The sequence below is a fragment of the Crocodylus siamensis genome, chromosome 7, assembly GCF_052110815.1.
Source record: "Crocodylus siamensis isolate JL-2025a chromosome 7, ASM5211081v1, whole genome shotgun sequence".
NCBI classification, from domain to species: domain Eukaryota; kingdom Metazoa; phylum Chordata; order Crocodylia; family Crocodylidae; genus Crocodylus; species Crocodylus siamensis.
In genome coordinates this window covers 1,328,203-1,345,895 of record NC_143401.1, presented here as the reverse complement: position 1 = coordinate 1,345,895, position 17,693 = coordinate 1,328,203, and positions in this window count along the sequence as shown.

Sequence of the window (17,693 nt, the reverse complement as noted above, 5' to 3'; positions counted from 1 at the left end):
CGAGCGTCGGTTTTAACTTTGCATCTTCTGCATTTGTCAGGTTCTGTCACAACCTTAATGTTATTTAAATGTAACTTTGTGCCTGCGAGTGTTCGGCAGGATGCCATTCTCCATGGAAAGCTCTTTTTAGGCGAATTAAATCAGATAATTTGGATTTATTGTGTCTTCTTTTGCAATTTGTAACTGATCTCTTGTTTCTGGAAAACATGTCATGTTTGTCCTAGGTGCAGTTTGGAGGAATTAGGCTGAGCTCTAATTTACACTTGTTTAACTACAGATGCATCCCCACTGCTATTTGTTTATCTCACATTTATTACACTCTTCCAAATTCAAGTTAAGCACTCAGGGGCTTTTTCTAGTAGCACTAATGGAGGAGAATAGATGCATTATATGTGAATAATGTATTATGATGATACAATTTGGGTCTCTTAGCTCTAACCGAGACCAGTCCTGCCTTACATTATTTATAATTTACACACACCTTCCTGAACATTTTTATGTAAATATTTAATACCGAAAATGAGTTAACTCTTTCATTTGAGAGGTTTCCAGTCACAAAACAAAAACCAAAGAGCATGCAAGAGGGAGCATAAAGGTCCTTGCACTAACAAGGCAGATGACCAGTCTCAATTACTTAGAGAAAATAAAAGGAAATGTAACAAATGACGCAGAAAGCATTTACGTTAACACAGGACAAAACTGCTTATCTTTCTCGCTGCAAGTGGTCTCCGTAACTCCAATGGCCACTTGCCTTCCTTGGGTCATTGTCATGTATATGGCAAGCAACTTTTGTCCATAGAGTTTTTATTCTTTGGCTTATGGTAGTGTAAGAGTGATGCTGTAGCTATGATGGTCCAGAAATTAGGCGAGGGGGTGAGCTCTTTTATTGGGAAAACTCTCATAGCATAGCTGGGATGAAGTCAGATGAGCTTCCCGATGCATTGGAAAGCTTGCCAAACTGTTCCCAGCTACACAGCTGGTCCAATAAAAGATCTCACCCTAAGAAAGTTTTGCCTCTCACGTGCTTTGGCTTAATAGTCAGATGTCTTTGAGCACGTGGTGGGCTGCTAATTTTGGAAGAAAATAACTAGCTGAGAAATACGGCATTAGGGTCTTGCACATGAAGCAGAAGACTCCCATTCTCCAGCATCATCTCAGTATTCCTCGAGTCCCCTTCTCCCCTTTGAGAGCTGCAACCCTTTTCCACATCTTGGCAATCGTTTTTCCTGACTTTCAACACCTTGGCCCTGGTGTCCTCACTTTCTTCCCCTCTCTTGCCTCCGGCACACACAGTGGGAAACGTGCTCTTTCACCCCTCCCATGCAACGGTCGCAGGCAGACTTGGTAAGGTGAAGTCCCATGAACAAACGGGGAATTCTTCATCATCTCCTCTTTCCCATGTTCCTCAAGGAGGGTCCCTGACTTTCACCACAGCATAATCAACTATCGACACCAAGATGATCCCTTTTTCTCATGGTTTTGTTTGCTCGCTTGGCACAAAAGCAGTGGAGCATCATAGCTGCTCCGTAGCTGGTGTTAGGCACTCATTGCTGGTGACCCACCTGGAAGTAAAGGCGGGTGAAATAATTTTACCTTTTCATACCTCTGGTGTGAAGAAATGAAGTCCAAAGTCTGGCCATCCAGTTCAGACACATCTTAGATGAGAGCCAGTCACTACCTGTCTCTCTGTAGTCACTGACTCGTAGAAAGTCAAGTTGGCAGGACCTTCAGGAGGTCGCATCTAGTCCACCCCTGTCTCCGAACCATCCCAGACAGGTGTTTGTCTAACCTGTTCTTAAAAACCCCAGGAACATACTCTCATGCGCAGGTACCTCTCAACCTCCGAAACACCAAGAAGACCCTTTATCTTGCCCCAGGTAAAGGCAGGGATCAAGGGGCCTGCCAATGTCCTGCCACGGCAAGGACGGGAAGGAGTTTGCTAAAGGCGCTCGAGATCCAAGGAAGAGGACCGTGCCCCCTGCTACGGATGCAGGCGAAAACCCCACCGTCTGTACCAGTCTGTCTGTGGGATAAAACTCTCTCCTGATCCCAGGTGTGATGGTCAGTTTGGCCCTCCGGCCAGGAATCTCTGGGTTTTCAGCCATGCCCTTCAGTTGCCCCTCGTTCAGTGCCAGCTCACGCCCCGCTGCGGATCTAGATGTAGCCCCTCCTCACCGAGTACCACCGCTTCCTCCCCTCCCGTGAAATGCGCCGTGCTCTGCTTGCCGCGTAGCTCGGGAGGGCGATGAGGGTGGTGCGCCCGTCACTGGACGGCTCCGCGGGATGGAGGAGAGCCGCCGGCCAACACTCACGGTCACTCGGGCACGCGGCCCCTGACTCAGCACATCAGGTGACCGGCGGTAAAACTCTCGAACTCATCAGCCTTGGGAGTTTGCTCACATGTGAGGTCGTGGTGCTAACGAGCTGCGTAACCTGAGGGACAGCCCGCTCCTCTCCCTACTCCCCCCCAGGCAGGGAGCGAAGTCTCAGCTTCTCTGAAACCAGCGGGAGCATAGCTGTTGACTTCAGCAGGGTCGGGGTCCAGTATCCCGCGCTCCTGCCACCTCCCCAGAACGCGGCGTCCGGATCAAGCCTTTGGGTGCTGCCGCCTTGGTTTTATAAAATCTATCTATCTAGCTATAGCTGTGTGTGTGTATGCATGTGTGTGTGTGTGTGTGTGTGTGTGTGTGTGTGTGTGTATGTATGCATATGTGTGTATGTATGCATATGTGTAGGTATGTATGTATGTGTGCATATATGCGTGTGTGTGTGTGTATGTATGTATATGTGTGCATATATGTGTGTGTGTGTATGTATATATATGCGTGTGTGTGTATGTATATGTCAGACACCCTGCTATTTTCTGCAGAATAACCTGAAATCACTTCTCGCGTCAGAGCAGCGTTGCTGGTGTCAGTAACACCCCTTCCGCTCCGTGGCATGTCCGCCAGCATTCCCTTATTTTTATCAAAGGACAATGCGCTCTTTAAAGATACAAATTATGTCAAGTGCAAGACTGTTTGGCTCTAGACAGCACTTCTCTGTTGACTGTCTGCCAGCTCTGTTATCTCTCTAACAACTGGGTATGCAAAGCTGCATTTATTAATTAGCGTTGATGCTGAAAGGAAGTATTTTTTGCATCAGTCTCAGGGTAAATCTCAGCTCACTTTTCAGATTTTGTTTAATAATTTATCATCTTGTAATCATAAAAAAAGATTAACATGAGTGAGATAATTTGTTCTTTGTAGATAAGAGGGTGTCAGCTGAGCTTTCAGTGAAATCACAATAATGCAAACATCACAAAAACAGAGCGTAATCAGGGATCGACTCCTCACTGGAGCGCGGAGGCAGCCGTGCTAAGTTACAGAGTCTGGGGAAGATGCTGGTTACGTATCTTCTGCTCTGCCACTCGTGAAGGATGCTGCCAACCCAACCTCCGGCTGATAAAGCCTCCCTATCTCACCGCGCTATCAGGCCTGTCTCTGTGGATGACAGCCCGCGTTCGGCCCACTCCCCTTCTTGCCGGGGACCAGGGCTGCTATATTGAACCTCTGAGCAGCTCCTGCAGCTGCCATTTGAAACAAAAACCAGCCTCTTCTTCATCTTCTCATGAATAGCTCTAGTCTGAGGAGCAGGGATGGGCAGTATTTAACCCCTGTGATGAGTTCAGGCCATGCCATTTGCAGCGCTTCCCTGCGGGGACAGAGCACGTGCCCCCAGCCTTGCACGGTCCTATGATATGAGACTCCACAGCAGTGGCTAGAAATGCCCTGATGGGGGCATGCAACAGGCTCAGTTCTGGCGGGGGCCTGGATGGTTGTACTTTCAGCATTTGCTGGAGGACTGCATTTTATGTGCGTGGGTGAGAGGATGTCTCGGACCCCTGTTTTGGGCTCCCTCCAGGCAGGGGGTCTGCTGTAGGGCGCAGGGAGAAGCCAGGAGGGAGTCAGCTCTTCTCCAAACCCAGCAAAAGGCTGACAAGTCATTCAGTGCCTCCCCCTCCCTCTGTCCTGGAAGAACCTGGCAAGGGGCTGGTGGGCCGAGCTAGCCAAAAGGCAGGATTTCCAGTTTGTGGGGAAGTTTGACCGTATTTGGGTTTTGTCCCACGTCGGAACACAGATGTATTTTCATAAATTTCTAAAATTGGAAAGTCTGAAAAATGCTGATGTAAGAGATGGGTTTTGCTTAGGGTTAGGGTTCGGAGATGCTGTTCCCTGTCACTGGGAGAAGCAGAAGATCCCTAGTAGATGGAAGGCACCCGGCCGCGCTGGCGATTGAGACCAAATGGAGCCCTACACACACGCTGAGAGCTGCCTCGGCTATTCCTCGAACTGGGTTACATGCTTGATACCAGCATGCTGGGCAGATACGCCTGACTGCCCGCTCTGTGCGTCTGAATGCAGGCCGGCATTGGGCTTTCGGCCGGCATCCCTAGCCTGCTGCCAGTAAAACCGCTGGCGCGCTATGTGCATGAATGCAGCCAGCCAAACCGCTGCAGATTAAAACGTCTACAATTTGCACTCACCCTCACGCAGTCCTTCCGTAACTGCCCATCTGCAAGTGACTGCAGCTAAAATGTCTGTGCAAAGAGCCCTTCACCTTGCATGCCATCTCAGCCAGCTATACAGTTTGTCCAAAAAAAGACCCCAGAAAACCCTTGCTTCTTGTATACGGCCTGGACCATCACTGCTACAACAACCCTCCGGCTTTGGACTACAGCTCACTATTGTCCGAAGACCTGTCGAGTTACAGATACCAATCCAAAGACTGGAAACCTTCAGCTTGGGTTGGTAGCAAAGCCGGGGCGCCGGCTGAGCGGTGCGTGTGCAGTGACCAAGCCGAGGTTGGAGCAGCTCTCTCACCATTAACCATTAATGTTGTCACACCATTAACTCCAGGTAACTTCGTGGTCATTTCATAAATTGTGCTGGGAATAATAGTTTGGGAAGATAAAGCACCGCGACTCAGTAGCCACTTGCACTTCAGACTCCTTCTCTCCCTGTGAAGTGAAAGCGTCGTTATCAACTGCAAGCTGGTAAGCACTGTAAATCATTATTAAACTATTTTCTCGCCATCACGGTAGCCTGTCGACTCTGCACAGATAATCCTGTCTGCTCTTTGATGCTGCGTATATCTTCTCAACCTGTAGCACTCGAAGGCTGGCACGGTGCTTGAAAGCTCTGTGGACTTCGTACTTTCGGGGCTGGTCTGCTTCTGTTCTTTTAACGTGTGTCACGGTTCATGAATTACTTAGGGTCTGTCCCTAACATGATGAGGGTGAAATACTTTATTTATTGTGACACTCTCCTCACAAATGCTGGCAGTGAGAAGCAGTCTGAAAAAGGGACGAGAGCATCTTTTTTCCATATTATAAATGTCTGAGGGGTACAAAAGGAGGACTGAAAAGCCATGACTCCATTTAGGGTACAGCTCACTTTTCCCGTGGTATTGTGTCCCTCGCTGCCAGGCAGGAGCTGCACATTAACCCTGGAAACAAGGTGGTGTTTTTTTTCTGATAGTGTCTTTCACTGGGGCAACTGCATTGTTGGGAAGTATTAGACATGTTTTTGGGCACAAAGTGCCTTTCTTCAGGTTTTCAGAGAGAGGCTTTTGGGCACAGAGACCAGGAAAAGGGCACTTTGGGTCTGAAAGCTCATCCCTCCCAACTAGACCCAGTAAAAGATGTCACCAAATACCTTTGCTTCTTGCACCATCTCAGCGACAAGAGCACCCTACGCCTGTTGCATCCTCACTTGGGGTTATCTGTTATCCCTGGATGGTTGGAGTAGCACAAAGCAATCCCATGTAGCTGAATGCACAGGGTCCCTTTGGACCAGCTTGTCACCCATTTGTGGGCTCTAAGGGCAGTACTTTTAGATCAGCATTACCAGACACCTCGAAGTTGAAGTGAAGTTCCTCCTTCCTTTCTCTGCTTCCTTTTCTCGCCTCTGTTCTGTGATTTGCACTGGGTCTGAGGCCCGTCTCCTATTTGTAAAGTGTTGCTACTTAGATTTTGCCTTCAGACTTAGGTGCTGGAGGAGAGAAGCAGAAATCTGGAGCCTTTTGAGAGCATCATTTTAACTGGGGTTGACATTTCCTTGGGGGAGAAGTTCAGGTCGGGGCTGGCAGAGCCGCCGGGGCGTAGCTTTGTGACAGTCCTGAACCATGGGCCTGGGTGCAGGAGATGGTTTTCACTTCTCCACCTGTTTAGTACTAATCAAACCTGTTTGGAGCCCAGTGACGTGGACCCGAGGCAGGAGAGGTGGTCGAGGGCCATTTGTGGCAGGAGGGATGGGCGACTGAAGGTAGCAGCCCCACATGCAAGGTGGCTGAGGGATGCTTGAGGATGTGTGGCTAATTGAAAGCTCGATGTCTTAGCCTAACAAGGCTGGCCTGGCTCTCCAGGGTCGGACACATGTGACCCCCAGCGGGGAACGGGAGATTTAAGGAGCGTCCTGCGAACAGGCAGAGTCTGCAGCTCTCGCACGCCACTGACCTGAGCATACCCCCTTCGGAGACGCCGAGGCAGAGGCTCCCCCAGCCGTCTGGCTGGGCTCTTTCCAGGGCGATTACACTGTACAACTTGCATTTTGGCAGCACAGGGCTGGAAGTGGCACTGTCCTCCGAGCGGAGAATTGCTGCAGAGCCAGCCATCTGTTTTCAAGACGGATGACAACTGCTCAGCTCCTCTGTGCCCTGCTGGCACTAAGGAAAACCCCATCCCTGGCCAGGAAAACGTCTGCTTTCCCTGCCGCTGCTTGTTTTGGGAGGGGGTGCGTTGTGCATTGCATCTTCTTGCTGGCGTGCAGCGGTGCCGCATCCTCCAGATCGGCCCGTCTGTCAGCGAGGAGGACGGGGGAGCTCAGGGGCCATGCTAGGTCGGGCCGTAGAAACGTCTGTGTCCCACCGGTCCACCCTGGAGCATTGGCAGAGCACAGCCGAGGGACGCGCTTCTTGCAGTTGAGAAGCATCTGGTCCGTGCATCGCTGGCTGCTCGGTCGCTGCCACGTAGCACGTTGTCAGAACAATGTCCCACCAGCCAGATGGTGGAGAGCGCGGAGGCGAAGTCCCCGGAGCCAGGGTGCGGGGGGATGAAAGCGAAGGCAGGCCTGGCAGGAAATCTCCCTTGAGACCAAAGAGCAGGGCCTCCGGTGCAGCTCCCAGCCTCGCGGCCTGGTACCGGCAGAGATTTGAACTGTCCTCGTAGCTTCCGGGCACCACAGAGCGGCTCTTAGACCCCGGCAAAGACGTGCTCGCGTCCAGAAAGACGAGGCTGTAACCTCAGGTTGGAGAACTGCAGGTCTGCAATGCACCAATGGCAGACACTAGACAAGACCTCGAGCAGCTGCAGCATTTCCCCTTCCCCTTGGGGGGCAAGAGGGCTTGCACCTTGTGCTTCCACGGGGGAATTGTGCTCCCGCCGCGGGGTGTCCCGTCCCCACCACCCCGGGGCTGCACCTGCGATGGACAGGCTATCCCAGGAGATATAAGGCAAATAACCCACTTATTTATGTGACTGGAGATGAATCTGATTGCCTTTGATCGAAGCTGACAAGCCCGGTGTTCGGGTGGCAGGAGGGGTTTCAGGCGCTGGAATCCTGCATCGTCTCTTTTCTCCTCCGTCCACCTGCCTTTTAGCGAGAGAAGTTGGCTCTCTCGTCTGAGTTATTGCTTTTATTATATAAAAAATAGGAACATTAGCTTCAGGTCTTTTGAAAAATATGATCCTGTAATTTGAGTTCATGTACCTACAGATGCACAGCGGGCTCGGAGCCAAAGGAACACATAGATGAAATAAACATTTAAAAAGACAACTGCATTTTGAAATCTAGGAATTGAGTTATATACATTTTTGACAGCTTCCTGAATCACAGCCCACATCTGAGATGAGCGAAATAGGTATCTGTCCCTTTAACTGGGTTCCATTTCATATAATTAAAGACTCCCAGAATTAAATGGCCTATATGGAAAGTGGCTTTCAGTGGACTAAATGCCTGAAGCAATCTCCTTGCCTGAGTGTAGAAGTGACACTGGCTTGCAGATCAATATCATCTCTGTTATTAATATCAAAAGCGCATTACTTTGTTTTTGCCTGGCTGCTCTCCAAGCCCTGGGCCCCGCTCGCGCTCAGCCATTTGCCTGGACCATAATTTACTTTCGTGAGTTTTTAAGGTATTGTTTTGTCAGGGCCAATCACCGTGAAATTATAAATGATTCTGAGGACTTGCACTCTCCCTTAGTGGCATATGCGGTGAAATTAATTTTTAAAAGTTTCACGTCAATTATTCCTGTCCTTGAGTTATGCAAGGGGACAAAAGAGCAGAGACTTAAAGACATGAGTGATATCAAACAGATGAGGTAACGACAAATAGAAACAGCGGCTTGGGACCAAATCAGACATTACACTATCTTTAATTGATGCATTGAATTAAACAATGCTAAAGCCAAATAAATATTGACCACTTAGCAAAGGAACCATTGATTTTTATGATGGACAACATTTACATCATATACCTCTCTGGTCTGGGGATTTTAGGCTGTTAGCCTGTCAGCTCTAGCACAGATACTTTGCAGGGTTGCTGATGCTGGATTTACTGGAAGAAACGTTTATAAATAATGGGGTTTTTTTCTTTCTTTCTGCCCCCGGAGGTTATTCTTGAACAGGTGGGTTCTCTCGCCCTGCACTCACGTGCCACGGCTCTCCCGTGGCCGCAGTGCACAGGGCTTTACACGAGTAATATTGATAGCATCAACTCCTTGAGCGGGGCAGTGGTGCCTTTGCAAGCATGGGTATGGCGCCTTATGCCAGGCAAGTCTTTTGGGCACAAGGGCTACTGGTTTCTGCCACGGTTCACAGGACATAGAAGAAGGAGGGACAAACTTTGGGTGACCGACTCTGTGGTGTGCAGGCGTGGGTAGTGGCCTCGTGTCCTCTCTCATGGTAAGTGCTGCCCAGTTTAACGGAGTCGACTTGGCTGGTACTGGGAGGCGGTGTGGTGAAGGGGTCACCTTTCCACAGGCTCCTTGTGCCTCGATCCTGATGCTGACATGGAACTTCATTACATTAATATTGATTTAGGTCCCTAAACCATTCCCTGCGTTAATTCTTGCTATGTACATGAGCCAGGAACCTTTCCCAAAGGTTGACGTAAGTTGTTGGAAGAGCCAGAGCTTGCCCCTTGATTACCAGCCGGGCTTGCGGAGCGAAATGGCTTTAAACTGTAGAATTTCCTGAGCTGACTCAGGTACACGAGGGCAAGGACACTTGGATGAGATCGTGATGGTCTCACGTAACACGGGCTGTTTGCGATGCTGGTCCAAACATGAGTCATTAGCTCGGGATGCCATCGCACCTGCTCATTGCCAGCCCATCCCTGGACAAAAGAAATGCATGGTGTCTCCTCCTGGCAAGGCCTTTATGCTTCGCAATGCCGACTGGAGTTACGGATAGCTTCCTGTTTCTGTGAGAATCGCCACGACACCAGTTAATAGCTTATTGTTTCAATTAGCCCGTGATTACTGCAGCTAATCTCTAATTCCTCATTGTTGTGGCTCCTTTTGACTTCACTCCAGTTATTAAGAAGCAATTGGATTTTATTACAATTGACAGAAACTCCAGCCTTCTCCATAGATAAAATGCTGCCTGTTGCAGGAGAAACTCAGAATTAATGAAAAGAACCAGTTGAATTTGTTTTTAAGGGATTCTTAAAATTGCATCATAAACACAATGTACAATTCAATTAAGCCAGAAAAATACAATGCTCAAGGGGGGGAGGGAGACCCGGCTTCCTACAAAGATAAATCGGAGAGTCTTTAATTAGTTTTCTAATAGACACAGAGCGAACTTGGTAAAAGTAAACTAAAACACAAAATAGCATGAGCGTCGAGTGAATGTTGATAGCAGCGGGGTGAGCCAGACGGCCGAGACAGCCTCACGTTCCCGCACCTCTCTGGCGCCTGAGGTCTGTACGGTGCGGCCTGGGGGGACTCGGTGGTTTGGTTTGGATCGGCAAGCGGCAGTTCGGACACCGCTGAATGGCTGGTCTGGCAAGCAGGCTGCCGGCTACAGGAGAGCAGAGACCTGCTTCCAGCTCCGTCTCTGCCACGGGGACTTGCTCACTTAGGGCCCAAAGGGTCCGACCGACCCTTCCCCACGATGGGGCTGCCACGCCGGCTGTTGAGGTCTGGGCTTGCTGAAAAGGCAGGAGGAGAAGGGTGGTCCAGGGACTTGGGAGAGCAAAGCTGAGTTCCTTGCTTTGCCGTGGGCATCTTTGAGTCACGCCAGGCAAGTCTCTTGGGGCCTGACCCAGGGAGGTCCATGGGCACCCAGCTTAAATAGGACTCGGGTCTATCTAAACGCCGTTGAGGATCCTGGTCCTGCCCACGACCCGTCTCCAGGACAGGGATAGCCGCGTTCCTAGTGGAGCCCTCCTGTCCCCTGTGTGGCTCAAGGGCTCTGGGCAGGACGCAGGCTCAGATGCATTGAGCTGTAAAAGGTATCGGCAGTTTGTTATACACAACGCTTACGCTTAACTGTGCCAAGCTGGCACCCCGGGGCCTGTGTTTGCCCTGTGCTGAGGGACTTGCTTTTCACCAAGTGATGCTGCAGCGGCAGCACACACCTTCGAGCCTGCCTCCCTCCAACTGGGTTTGTGCAGACTCCCTCGTCTGGCATCGCAACCCATCCGCCCTGGGCCATGCAAGCGCGTGCACGCAGCCACGGACCATGCAAGCACGTGCAGACCTCACCTTGCCGTGCCAGCTACCTCTGGTCTCCCTGAGGGTGCGGGGCCCAGGCAGTGTCCCCAGGCTGAATCCCCTGCTGAAGGAACCCGCTGTATTGGTGCAGCCTGAAGCAACCCACTTGTACCCCCTTCTCGGAGAGCCGTGTCCCCGCTGGGGCTGCGCGGGCTCCCCGTGCATGAAGGTGTGGACGCTGGCTGTCCTCTTGTCACCTGCAGATCCCCAGCACCAGCCGGCTGCAGCAGTCGACGCTGGTTAAACGGAGACGGATTTATCCCGCGGCGCCTACGTGTGTGTGACAGCATCTGTAACCTGAGTGCTGCTTACCGTATATCTCACGTTGCTGTTAGGAGAGAGATGAGCTGCTTCATATTTTAACAGCAGGGCAGGGAGCAAAATGCTATGCAAAGAGAGTCTCTCATTTTTTTCACGAGGCAGAAGGCCCCAGATACAAACATAGCAATTTAAAAACATGTAAAAATCATAAATGAGACAGCAGCTGTGTACAACTCCAGCAAAATGCTAAATTGCTGCATCACTGTGGACTCTAAATGACAATAAACCTTCCACCTCTTATAAATTAAGCAGACTTTCAAAAAAATGATATCTACTACTGCAACTTTTTATGGATGTTTGGTAACTTTAATCATTTTGCAAAATGCAATTCCTGGCCATAAATTCTCTCCCAAGTACAGATTTAGGGAGATCTAGAGGACTGCAGCGAGTTGATAGGTAAGTTTTAATCTGACAAGGCCAAAAAGTCTATTAGATTTATACCGAGGCAGTAGCTATCCTGTAATTACAATAGGGCAGACTTAACAGAAATTTGGAGCCCCAGGAAGGCAACTTAAAGGGACACATTACGGGTTCAGGAGATGAACTTGGAAATATTACTTCCCTGATTTTAAAAATTTATGTTGGAACCAACCTACCTCTTGAGGTCGAGGACTCCACCGAAGGACAAAGCTGTGTCAGAGACTGGCTAGGGTGGAGGCAGCGGTTCACAGCCCTGATTAACAAGCCTCTCATTACTTGCATGGTTTGGGCCCCACTGCTCATCTCCATGTCAAAGACAAAGCTTTTTATATTAAAATTAAATCCTATACCTGAAGCATAGCAACAATCCCCTGCCTTTCACCCCAGGAAGCTCCTGGGCTGCAGTCGAGTTCCCTTTGGGTTGCGCTGTTGCACTTGCTCCATTTTCGGTGTAATACCAGCTTTTTTAACCAAAATGGAGAGAGCCAACAGTCCTCCTCACCTGGTGAGGTGATGACCTATTTATATGCCACGAGGGCTGTGGTATTTCACCCCGCAATCATGATATTTTACCCTTCTTTTACCTGTCTTCCATCCTAGGATCTCAAAGTGCTTTGTGGACATTTGTGCCTGCAAGCTTGCAATTAAAGATATATATATATTTTTTTTTTCCAAAAATCTTGTTGGCCTGATAAAAGATATCATTCCTTCTATGAGTCCTGATTGCCTTATGGACATTAAAGATTTTTTTTTTGGTGCAAAAATCTAGTTGGTCTAATAAAAGATATCACCTCTGTCATGAGTTCTGATTCCTTATGGACATTAATAAATTCAGCCTCACAACCTCCTGCAAGGTATGTCCACGTCCTGATCTCCCTGGCACAGAGTGGGTAGCCCTGACCAGTTTTGGCAGTGGAGCCAATTGTGGCCAGGCCTGCTGGGGCAGCAGTGGGGAAGGCTCCTGTACGGCATTCACTTTCTTCTGCTCATCTGGTGGGCACCCCGCTAGCTTCTGGGAGGGATGGGCTTGCGAGCCAAGTTCAGATCATGTGTTTTGGTTGATGCACTATCATGCAAACCAAAGTGGGAACATTGCAGAGCCAGGGAGGGTAGGTTCCCTGCAGGGCAGTCTTTTTGTGCTGGAGAGAGTGGAAATGGAGCCTGTGTTGTGTGTCTTGTGGGTTCAGGTGGCCTTAGGGCTGTTGGCCGCCTGAATATAAACAGGTAAATGAAGAAGACAGGGAATCCCTTTAGCACTTCCTGGATGAGAGGAAGGTAAATATCCCCCAGTCCCTGTTTCAATGGCAGCCGTTTAGTCCCTTATTAAAGCAAGCAGGATATCCTTTCAGGAGATGACTCAAGGCCCTCCTGAGCTGAAATGAGATCCACAAACTCATCCATTTGACTGCAAGCCCTGGTTTGTGGGACTGGGACAAGAATTCATGGCCATCTGATGTCGGGGGTCAGTGCAGTGCTGCAGAATTGCACCGAGCCAACAGGCCAGATCAATTAGAGATGGCATTTGTGATTAATTAGGAGGCTCGCTAGAAACCTTATTGCATTTATTACCATTTACTCTGTCTAGAACTTTATTATAAAGAAATAATTTTTTCAGTCTGTGAAATGACTCTTTCAGGAGCGGGAAGCTTGTCTTTACTAAAAGCCACATGGAGGCAGTCCATACTAACCCGCATCAACCACAGCCACGTTCCCTTGACCCCATAGTACGTCCAGGATGTTTTGTTGAGCAGATTTAGTATGCACTGAAACGTGTTAGACCGCTCATTAAACAAGGAAAGCAGCAGTAGAGCAGGCTGCGCATGTGCGATTCATCTGCACTGGCCAGGCTGTAGGAATTCCACTTCTTCAGACTTGTAAAACTTGTAATTTCTGCATTTTCAAGTGTTTAAATATTGCAAGTGTAGCTGTTGCCTTAATGTGGTTTTTGGCAAGTGCTTAAGTGCTTGTTTAAATTTCACTGATGTTAGTGGGATTTGAGCAGGGGGTTAACTGCCTGGCTGAACGCAGTAGTCCGTGTTGTCTACCTAGCCAGGGAGGGGGGTTTCTTAATACAGTCCACACACAAAAGAAGCTTGGAACCATTTCTCCTGCCTTTCTTTGAAGACTCTCCTTCTAAATATAGCCATTTTCTCCTGCTGTGTGGATGCAGATCACATTAATATCAAGTTACATGTGCATATGGATAGGAGAACATACCCTCAGCACTGGTTTTCTGTCTGGGTCCAGAGGCAAAGCTCTACATGTGAATGCTTACAAGAACAGAAATGCTCGCTCTCAAGCTTACCTGGGGGAGACGACAGCCGCAGCCCCGGATAGCACCGTTTGGCTCAAGAACAGCTCTGCTTCCAGGTGACAATTGGAGGCGCCGTTTCTGATGCTGCGAAAAAAAAATCCCGTTTGGAATTAAAAAAAAAAAAAAAAGTTTAAAAAAAAAAGATATAAATGTATAAAATATATATAAGCATTAGTCAAATGAAATTAATGCTTCCAATATTGTTTTAAGCTTGCTCATATGCATCAGCCGTTTATGAAATTGTAGTTTATCAAGTAAGAATATTGCAGTTATATATTAGCAAACTGTCTGCTGGCCATTCCAATATCTTATTACTCTATGCACTAGGGTAGCATTTTTAGGATAAAGTCAACCTTGGTGAAATACATCATGTTTCACTAATGTATCCTCACATGCCTGATAAAAGGCCTTGCCCCCAACAACATATGAATATTTAAATTATTGTTAATTATTTATAGTATATTTTTATTAACATTGACTGTGGTGTGGCCAAGTAGCAAATAAAGCTCATTATGCATCAAGGTTGAATGTGCATCTCACACACCATTAATGCTCTTGAACAGAAGGTAATGCTGGAATTTCAGCGTTTGCAGCCGTTACGGCTTTCGGCCGGAGCAAGGCTGGAGGAAATGCATTGCAATGAGGCACATGTTGATTTGATCTGATTATTTTGGAGATGGGATTTTCTAGACTCGCGTGCACCCAGGTCTTCAAATCTATTTCTAATAGGGAAATGCAGGAAACAAGCTCGGCCCGTTTCGTTGCCTCCGCGAGGTTCAGCGGCTTTCTTGGCAGTTCGTGCGTGGGGAGGTGTTGTGACACTGCTCATCCCCCTGACCCATGAGAGGCCCTTGTTTGACGTTTTCACCCTTGAAATCTTGGGTGACGAAGCTTCCAGCCCCTTTCCCTCTTCTCCAGCCTGATGCTTCATGTGAAATTCAGCTTGACTTCTCCCCGCGTTAATTTTTTTCCAGTTAAAGCCTAATTATATCCCCCTGTGCATGACACTGAATAGCTCCTCTCCCTCCTGGATGTTGGAGCGCTTCGTCCGTTTGCACCGTCAGCACGTAGTCCTCTCCTGGCCAAGCTGAACGTGTCCTGCCCTTCTAATCTCTCTTTAGAGCTGTCCCTCCAGCTACCGATCTTCCCTGTTGCTCTTCTTTGAACTCGGTCCAGCTGGTGGCTGTTTTTGTCCTGGAGGCTACGGCAAGGAGAGTTATTTCAGTGCCTGGATCAGCAGTCAGGTCTTCCTGCCGGACTAAACGCAGCACTCCCTTGGAGGAGACGCTGGAGCTGTGGAAAGGGGGCCTGAAATCTCCCTGTTCTGTAATGCAAGGTGATGCCTTTGCATCTGTAGCTGAAGATTACATTAGCCTTCTCTCCAGCCATATCTCATTGCAAAGCCCATATCTAATCTGCTGCCTGCTGTCTCTGCTAGATCTCTGTCAGCATCCCACGATCCTCTCCCTCTCTCTCTCTCATTGAGCGTCTCTGTTTTGGATTATTTTTCCCCAGAGGTATTAGTGTATATTTTTCCATGTATGAAGATAATAAATGGGAGAAGCAGAGAGGGGGAAAGAAAGAGCGGAGACATGAGGGCAAAATGAGTCAGAAGCAGAAAGGGACACAAAGAACAGACTGACGGGGAGACAAAAGCAGAGGGGAAAAAATCAAGGAAAGTGAATAAGGAAAACTGAAAAAAGGAGTTAAATAATCAGAATAAATTAATTAATCAGAGCGCAAATGAGACAGCCTGGAATAGCAAAGCAGCATCACAGAGAGCTAAAAGGAGCCAAGGATAAGTTAAAAATGCAGTATATGTTTTCTAAATAAGATATTTCATAATTCAGCTGGGAACGTTAATTTTATTTGACTAGTCAGACATGGCCTTTGCCATTTCTTTCAAACCATGGGGCCATAAGGGCTGTGGCAAATGATTGTACAGAGCACCAGCTATTTTCTTCTCAGCAGTGTCATTTGCCATTATTATTACTATTATTAATAATCATACTGTAATTCTCAACTTCTGACCCCCCAGCCCTTGTGCCAGGTGGCTCTGGGTTGTCCTCCCAAGGTCACCGAGGTAGGAATCGAGGCACGCAGAGGTTAAGGGACTTGCTAAAGGATCTCAAGAGAGCGACGGGCAGGATCAGGATCGGAGCCCTGGGCACCTCATTTCCAGGCCTCCGACCTGCATCTGCCTTCTTGCTCCAAGTCTCCGTGCCAGGGCATAGTGGATGGTGGGTCCCCGTATTGGCTTCTCAACCTGGTTCACAGGAGGGACGATATCTCCTGCTCCCCCCCGGAAGCCTCCTTCCCACTCCCGTTGTCTACGAAACACGCTTCTTCCCTGTGGTATAAATCCCGGTGGCAATCGTGGCAATTGCTTACGAGGAAAATGAATGTTAGGGAAAGCGTGCCTCGCTGCTTTCTCATGGGATTTTGCAGCAACGGAGCCACGGCCAAGTGGCCAGCCTGCTGCCTGCAAATGCAAGGGGGCCACAGGCCACGGGCCGGAGGACCACCGGTGTAGCGCGGGGGGGGGGACCTGATCCAAGTGTGCGAGGCACTCCTAGACGAGCATGATAACTCACAGCGGGGAGAATGACTGTGTCAGCAGATGACAGGACAAGGAGCAGGGGCGACTCAGTGCCGAAATGGAGCCGGCCACATTCAAAGAGCTGGTGCACAATGTATTACTGCTCAAGGCGCTCTCAGTAGTGCCAAGGGCTTCATGCGATTTGCATAGAGTATGTGGCGATTCCTGGGGGACGGTGACAGAGAGATCATTAAATGGAAACAAAAAATAAACAAGCTCCTTACGGCCCCCAGGATACGCAAACACGACCGTACATGGGGCACACGGGGGATGATGAATGGCTCAGCGTGCGCAAGGTGAGGAATCTATAAAGCAGAGATACTTCATTTCCCCCCTTTTGTCTGTGGACGTCTGCTCACTTGCTGCTAAGGAGGGTCAAGTGACTGTCACGGACTCGGCGCTGAAGGGATGTAACCTGTGTCACAGCTGCCAGCCACTCTGTCTTGAAAAGGTCAGCTCCCCAGACACAGGTGGCGATGGCACGAGTAAAGTGCATGTTGGCCTCTAAAGTGCATTAGAAATAACCAAATGAGATGCAGAGCCAGTGCCCAGCACCACTGCACGGGCGGGTTGTCGTCACAAGGCTGGCAGGGGAGGCATCTTGGAGCGCATGGGTCCGGGTCTGCAACGCAGAACTGCTCACTCCTTCCTCCCTCGGGAATCTCCGGGGTCCTGCTGCACAGGGCGCCGAGGCATTTCGCGCACCTCCACGTAGTGGCACGGCTGCCTCTTTTCCATTCTCACGCTGCGGAGGGTTAGAAACTTATTGCAACCGTGACCTTTCCAGTATTTTGGGTCACTGAGATTTCCTGTTGCTTTGGCCTGGGCTAGAGTTGAACTGATGTCTTGGAAGGGAAAGACCAGAGCACGGATGAAGCAGGCTAAGCTCTTGGCTCCTGACCTGGAGAGCTGCAAGTGGTCCACAGACCACCAAGGCCCCTCCATCCTGTCCCATGAAATGGCTTGTTGAGATGATTTTTGGCCCTGAGCATTAAAGAAAGGCACCACCTGCTATTCAGAGTGGTTTATTAGACATCAGCTGAGCACTGATTCTGCAGAACTGGTAAGCACACGATCCACGAGACTTAGCAACAAGATCTCAGGTGGGGATTTTCCCCTCTGTAGGTAAAGGCTGAAACGCAGCAGCCTTTTTTTGGTCCCAGCGTCTATATGCAGCAGGGTGACACAGCGGCGGTTGGAAATATATTTTCCTTATTATGCAGGCTGTCAGGCTGCCCGTTCCAACTGCACGCGAATGAGTCATTCTCACAATACATCTAA